The sequence below is a fragment of the Elephantulus edwardii genome, unplaced genomic scaffold (assembly GCF_000299155.1).
Source record: "Elephantulus edwardii isolate Elephantulus edwardi_28Jun2011 unplaced genomic scaffold, EleEdw1.0 scaffold00555, whole genome shotgun sequence".
Lineage (NCBI taxonomy): Eukaryota > Metazoa > Chordata > Mammalia > Macroscelidea > Macroscelididae > Elephantulus > Elephantulus edwardii.
The window spans coordinates 157,656-165,608 of record NW_006400305.1 but is presented as its reverse complement, the minus strand read 5'-3'; the positions used below and the strand labels follow the sequence as shown (position 1 = coordinate 165,608).

General features: G+C 46.3%; 1 pseudogene; it reads right to left on the bottom strand.

The window, feature by feature from the left end:
• The window catches only part of LOC102846523, a 4,505-nt pseudogene extending 1,839 nt beyond the window's left edge, over positions 1–2,666 (bottom strand).
• Between the last annotated feature and the right edge of the window lie 5,287 nt (positions 2,667–7,953).

Here is a 7,953-nt window from a genome sequence, read left to right as displayed (position 1 = left end):
CTGCGTCTGGTTGGTGCTGCTGAGCAGCTGGATGGGTACGTCTCTCTTGGTCAGGCGGCTCTCGGCTGGTGCACTGTCCCGGCGGGCCACCTTGGGGTGCTCTGTGTGGTCGGGCCCGGCACTGGACAGCAGCGTGCTCATCCGCGCCCCTGACAGTTGCGCCAGGCCCGGGGGCCCTTCCAGTCCTTCTCCGTTGAAGCTGGGAGGGTGGCTTGGGGGCTGGGCCTCCGCCTCCTCGGGCGCCGTGTTCTGCTTCTTGAGCCTCCGCAGCTGCTCCAGCCACTCATGCTCCTTCTCCACGGCGCGCTGGGACTCGCGCAGGTGCTCCAGCTCGCGCTGCTGCCGCCCTGCTCGCGCTCCCAGCGCTGCTGCTCCTGGCGCAGCTGGCCCTGCAGCTTCTGCACGCCCGCCAGCTCCTCGCGCTGCTTCTCGAAGGCGCGCGTGCGCTCCAGCTCCAGCAGCAGGTTCCCGCGCGTCGACTGCAGCCGCAGCTGCCGCTCACGCTCCTGGATGCTGGCCCGCTGCACCTCCACGAAGCTGTCCTGCCGCGCGATGACTGCCTGCAGACTCAGGAGTAGCTGCGACAGCGTCTGGACCCGCTGGACAAGCTGTGGGAGAGGCAGACTCTGTTCTTTGCCTGCAGTTGTGAGGGTGGCTCCAGGGTGTGGACAACCATGGAGCTCAAGGCCTACCTCCAACTCCAGGCCACAGGGGCTGCCGTCTGCACCCGGCTCCTGGGGAGCTTCCTCGGGGGGCCCCGGGGAGTCGCTGGCCCTCCCGTTGGGGCTGCTGGCTGGGCCTCTGCAGTCGAGGGGCTTGGGGTCGGAGCTGCTGGCCTTCTTCTGGAAACTGCCACTCATGCTGCTGCTGTTTTCGTAGCCTGCGAAGGTCTCCACCCTCCGGGGCAGGGTGCTGGAGCCACTGCCGTTCTCCGCCTGCCCGTTGGTGCTGCCCAGCCGCCTACAGAGCAGGCTCTGGATGTCCTCGATCTCAGTCATGGCGGACCTGAGGATCAGCTCCCCCTGCAGGTTCTTGGAGGGGTCCCCTCCCCGGAAGAGAAGCCGGGCCTGGGAGCCCTGGGTGCTGTCCTCGAACCCGCTCAGCTCCCACATCTCCAGGAAGATCTGCTGCTTCTCGCTGAGGCTCTGGGTGATCAGCTGGTCTTTGACGGTCAGGCGCTCTTGAAACTCCCTCAGCCTCATGGCCCGGGCCTCAATCCTCTTCCTTTCCTCATCGGCTTCGCTGAAGGATCCCTCTTCCATGCCTGAACAGCTCTCCACAGCCCTGCGGATTTCATCCATCCAGGAGTTGCGCTCGTCCTTGGAGGAGGTGTAGATCTCGTATATCTCAGGCCCCTGGAGCGAGGCACTGATGAGGAACATGGCTTTCTCCTCGTTGGCCACCTCACGCACAATGAGCTTCTGGAGGGACAGGATGGGTGGCTTCGAGTCCACGGACGCAAAGACGTACTTCTGGTCCTTCTCCTGGAGCAGCAGCAGGGCATCAGTCAGCAGGACAGCGAGAATGTCTTTGAGGCGCCCCGATGTGGACTTCCAGCACAGCGTGCCCTCCAGGTGCAGCTGGCGCTGCAGAACGTCCTCCTTGCGGAAGGTCAGCCCGTTCTTGAGCTTGCTGGAGGACTTGAGGTCCATCTTCCCGGCGATCTCGCGGAGGCGCTGGCCTTTCTCGTACTCGCTGACCTTGGCGTCCACTTGTGAGATGACGTCTTTGATGAGGTTCAGGGCCTGCGTCAGGTCGTCATAGTCCTTGGTGCCAGCTTCCGTGTTCTGCACGATGCGCTCCACCAGCACCGGGTACTTGGTGATGTGCTGCGTGACCAGCAGGATGCACTCCTGGACACCCAGCCGCCGCACGATGGAGAAGCTGCTGATTTTCTGGATGAGGTTCTGGAACTTCTTGTTCTGCTGCATCAGCATCTTGTAGTGGCCGACGGCTTCGTTGTGGCTGCTGCAGAAGACGCCGTACTTCTCCTTGAGCCTCTCTCCGCTCTCACCAGAGAACTGCTGCACCAGGAGGTCCCCGATCTTCTGGATGATGTAATTGCGGTCGCTGCCCTCCTCCAGGGACTCCTGGCGGCGCTCCTTGAGCCGCGCGAGGAAGTGGCCGTGTATATCCAGCAGGTCGTCCAGGCATGGGAAGAGGCGGCCGATAGCCTTGCTGTTGAACTGCAGCTCCTCGTGCAGGGCCCGGGAGTACACCTTCTGCATGATCTTGAGTGTGCGCACATGGTGCATCTCCGTCTGCAGCAGCTCGTATAGGACGTCCTGTCTCTTCACCACCTCTCGCTTCTGTGCCTTCATGTACACCGGGTCCACTGACAAGCTCCAGGACTCAGCCTCCAGCTCGTGGGCATCGGATTCGAACTCGCTCCTCAGAGGGGTGGTGTAGAAGTCTTCAACAAAAATGGACTCGGCGTTGGAGGAGGTCAGCGAGACAGAGTCGTCCCCTGTCTGCTTGAGTTTTAGAAACCCCGAGTCGGCTTCATCCATTTCTCCAGTGATGGGTCCGAGTCGTATCCCCACTCCGGCCGTGCTCGGTGCTGGCGGTGGAACCCCCTTCGGTGGGACCGTCATGCCGACATTCCTGGGTAGGGCTGGGCTGCTGTCGGGGGACAGGAGGGTGCCCCGGGGATGCTCCTTCAGCGAGGCTCGCGCCTGTCCACGCGGGTCACTCGCTGTCCGCTCTGAAGCCGCTCTGCCAGCCGCTGCAATGCCTCTCCCAGAGGCACAGCTGCCCCCCGCAATTTACAACCTTTCAAAGCCCACTAAAGGGTCAGCTATAAGTAAATTCTGACTTAAGGGAACATAATAACCACAGTTATCATGGGTGTTAATTGTTTACCCAGGTAAAATTAAATCATGACAACTTCAGTCTATTCTCCATTTATTATGATGTTTCCTGTAGGTTCAGTGGTGAGGGTTTTTGTTTTCTTTTTTCCCCCATTCAGTCATTCATGCACATTTTATTCCATCATATTAATTACAGTACTCAAAAGGTCTGATTTCCCATTCTTTCCACAATTATTTGATTTCTTTTTTATTTAAAATTTAATTTTATTGTACTCTTAACTAACATTTACAGAGAAGTTAGATTTTCATTCATCCATTGTTGCACATTTTACCCACTTGCTGTCTCTTCCCGGTCCTCCAGTTTATTTTTTTTTTAAATATTCATTCATTGGTGCACAGTTACCTCCCCACTCCATCCTCTTTGCAATGATATATTGCTTATTCTGAGCTGTTGTCGTACGTATAATGCCTAGCAATATATTCATTTTAAACAGTTCCATATTTCATCCATTCCAATGCAATGGTAATTATCTATCCACTCTTATCCTATTCTCCTCCCAACCATCCCCCTCCCCCCAACTTCATGTCAGACCTGCTTTATAACAGTGGTGCTATTCAGTAATTGTCCTTTTGTGACTGAGGTATTTCACTCAGCATGATGTGCTCGAGGGTACCCCAAGTACCAAAGTGGGCACAGGATATTAATAGATGCTTCACCAAAGAAGACATTCAGATAGCAAACAAACACATGAAGAAATAGTGAAAATTCCTAGCCACCAAAGAGCTTTTTGTTTTCTTGACGCCAAGATGTAATCTATATTGAGGGCTGTGCTTCAAGTCTTCTTCCCTTTCTGCAAGCATAATGCAGGTTGTTGATGAGTCTTCCTCCAATCTTGCTGTCACATTATTCTTCATAGAGTCTGGCTTCATGAATTATTTCAGCCTCATAAATACTACAACCTCTTCTTAATCCAGCTTGAATTTGTGGAAGTTCTCTGTTGATATACTGTTCTAGGTTTTTTAAAAATAATTTTCAAAAAATTTTACTTGTTTGTGATATTACTTATTGAATTACCTTTTAAAAATGGAAGAAAATATGAATCTTTTACAGTAAGTTGAAAGGAAAGAATATAATTAGAGGAATTTTCTCAAAGTTAGTTAAAGCAAACCAACCAACTAAGATAGGAGGAGCAAAGCATGGACTTCTACTTAGCTTATTTGGTGCTATTTGCATTGTCTAATTAACACCATCTCTTTATCCCATCCCAGAAAAGGTTGCAAAGTGGAAAAAACAAAACAAAACAAAAAACAGAACTGAACAGCATTCTCTAACCTAGTTTGATCTTCCCTAACTGTGTTCTGTCTCATTTAAAAGATCATGTCCTTTTAAATTGGGACCTGTTGTCCACCTAGGAAAACAAACAGCTGCCTGAACCTGTAGTTTAGCATTTCTCCAAGTATTCACCAAGCCAGTATGAGAATATCCTATTCTTATCAGTTTCAGATCTATTTGTGCTTAAGTGCGTATTGACAGAGAACTACCAGAAAAATACAGACTGGATTTAGAAGAGATCGCTGCACTAGTGACATTATTGCCAGTGTCAGATGGATTTTGGCAGAAAGCAAAGAGTACCAGAAGAATGTCTATCTGTGTTTTATTGACTATGCAAAGGCATTTAACTGCGTGGATAACCTTGAGGAAAATGGGAATCTCAGAACACTTGATTGTGCTTATATGAAACCTGTATTTGTACCAAGAAGCAGTTCTCAGAAAAGAGCAAGGAAATATTGCATGGTTCAAAATCAAGAAAGGAGAGCATCAAGGGTGCATCCTGTTCTCATACATTTTCAATCTGTATGCAGAGCAGATCATTCGGGAAGCAGGACTTTATGAAGAAGAATGTGGTATCAAGATTGAAGGAAGACTCATTAACAACTTATGATATGCTGATGACACAATCTTGCTTGCTGAAACTGAAGAAGACCTGAAGCATTTGCTGCAAATTGTCAAGGACTATAGTCTTCGATATGGATTGAAGCTCACCATCAAGAAGACAAAGATTCTCACCACTGGGCCAATGGGCAGTACCGTAATAGATGCAGAAGAGATTAAGGTTGTTATAAATTACACCTTTCTCAGATCCACAATCAATACTGTTAATACCAGCAGTCAGGAAATCAAAAGACAAATTGAATTGGGAAACTGCTGTCATGGACCTCTCCAGAGTGCTGAAGAGCAAAAATGTCAGTCTAGAAACAAAGGTGCACCTCATCCAGGCCATGGTTTTCTCAATTACTTGTTATGCTTCAGAAAGTTGGACAATGCCTAAGGATGATAGAAGAAGAATAGTTGTGGTACTGGAGAAGAATCTTTAACATACCATGGATTTCTAAGAAAACAAATAGGTCTGTCTCAGAGAGGGTGAAACCAAGTCTCTCCTTGGGGGCTAGGATTTTGAAGCTCTATCTCAGTTACTTTGGGCATGTGGCCAGGAGAGATTGGTCCTTGGAGAAGGACATCATGTTTGGAAGGGTGAACAGACAGCACAGGAGAGGAAGACCACAGATGAGATGGATTGATATAGTAAGTGGGGCAATTAGGATTGCTGTGTCAGAATTAGTGAGACTGGCTCAGGACAGGAAAGGGTTCAGAGCTGCTGTACATAGGGTTGCTACACATCACAGGCGACTCAACCAACAACATTCTATGACAGTTTTGGAAGCAGGAGTGGCATCCACTTCCTAAACAACTTGCCTCTAGAAACTCTGTGAACTTTGATACATGTTTATAGTTGTAGAGGGGCTTCAGGCCTTTTGTTCCTAGGGTCACTATGATTAGTGCTCAACTCGAAGGAAATAAACAACAACAGCAGCAACAACAAAAACTATATCAAATTGTTGTTATTGTGCACCATTGAGTCAGGTTTGAACCATAGCTGACCCTCCAACTTGTTTTCAGAGACTGGTAATAGCACAGGAGGAGATTGCCCATATTTCTCCCGTGAAACAGCCGGTGGATTAGAACTGGATACCTCTGCATTGAAAGCATAATTCTATCAGATTTTCATCTATATCAAATGTTGTTATTGTTAGGTGTCTTTGAGTCAAGTGTGACCCATAGTGACCCTGTGAACAAATCTGAACTTCCCCTATCATGTGCTGTACTCATCATCACTGGCACACTTGAGCCGGTTGTTACAGTCACAGTGTCAATCTATATAGATGGGAGCCTTCCTCTCTTTCACTGACCCTCCACCCTTCCATGTATGACATCCTTTTCCAAGGTATATACTCTCCTAGAATTTACAAAGTATGAGAGACAAAGCTTTGCCATCTTTGCCTCCAAGGAGCACTCTGGCTGCACCTTTCCCAAGATATACCTGTTTGTTCTTCTGATAGTCCACAGGATATTCAGTACTCTTTCTCAACACCACAACTCAAAGACATCCATTCTTCTGTCATCCTTGTTCATTATACAGCCCTCAGATGTGTAGAAACATATTGAAAAGACCATGGCATTAATCAGGCCACCTTAGTCATCAAACAGACATAATTTCAGTGAACTTGCCCAATGGTATACATCTTTCGATCTCTTGACTGCTAGTACCAAGAGTTGATTGTTGCTTAAATCAAGATGAAATGATTGACAACTTTAATCCTTTCTCCATTCATCACAATTTTATCTGTTTATCAATGTTAAGAACCTTTATTTTCTTGCTATTTAGATGTAATTCATATAGAAGGCTTTAGTCCTTGATATTCTGCAGCAAATATTTCAAGACCTCCTCACTTTCTGCATAACACAGATTGTTCAGGAGTCTTCCTCCAGTCTTGATGCTGTATTCCTCTTTATAAAGCTTAGCTTCACGAATTATTTGCTCAGCATACAGATTGAATTGGAATGGAGAAAGGATACACCCCTGATGAATACCTTTCCTGATAGTAAACCACACAATATTCTCTTCCTCCATTTGAACAACAGGTTCTTCATCTAGATTACACATTGGCACAGTTAAGTGTTCTGGGATTCCCATTCTTCTCAAAGTTAGCCATAGTTTGTTATGATCCACACAGTCAAATGCCTTTGGTAGTTAAATGTTTATTATTTAAGATTCTTTTTATGTCTTAGCTTATTGCCCGATTTTTTCTAAACTCTTCACAAAAGTTTATCCTTAGCTCTCCCACACTTAATCTGAAGCCTATTTTGAGATATTTATTTCCCAATACGAGGAAGCCAAAGAAATAAACAACCCCCAAAACAACAAAACAAAACAAAATATCTCAACAGCACCCAATAAAACCACAATGAAAAAACTAGTTAATATTAGTAATTTATACAAAGGAACATTTATTTGCCACTGTCCACACTCTCCATATCAAACCAGAAACTTTTCCCATCTTTACCTCAAACTGGGAACTTACTCCTCTTATTTCAAATTGTGAATAGAAATGGAGTATTACTTAAATAATTTCTTATATGTTAGTGTAAGAATAAATTTAGTAGCTTCTCAGAAGACCCTGACAATTTAGAAATGAATTTGTAAAGTCGATAGAACTTTTGATCTAATGTGGAGAGTTCTTTTGACTGCTGAACAATAGATGAAAAGAATATTAGTCAAAGGTCGAGTAATGTGCTAACTCCCTTACCTATGGCACAATGTGTATGAAGTGGAAGAAGAGACAGTTGCTGAAATAAATCCCTAATGGGAACCTAGAGAACGTCTCAGTCAGGCCAGAGTGAGGAATTGTTAGAAGGTGTGAAAAAAATGCATATTTCTGAGCCATTTAAAATCAATTAAATTAAATAAATTAAAGATGTTGTCCAGGAGAAAGAGGAAAACCTTGCAGTTTTCAAATTACAGAGACCCTTAAGAAGACCCTAAGACAGATACAGGGAAATAAGTCTTACTTATACCTGCATTTTTTTATGTGCATAAGGATTTGATTTTTTTAATTAAATTTTATTAGTTTTAACGAACATTTAAAGAGATTTTGGGTTTTCATTCATTCATTGTTGCACTGTTTTTTCCACCCTCATTCCCAGTCCATTCTTCTTCCCCCCCATGTCTGTTTTAATTGTTCAATTGCCACAGTGCTTGTCAAAGCCAGTTCTGATTAATCTCCTTTGTCAGTGTGTCCCTTG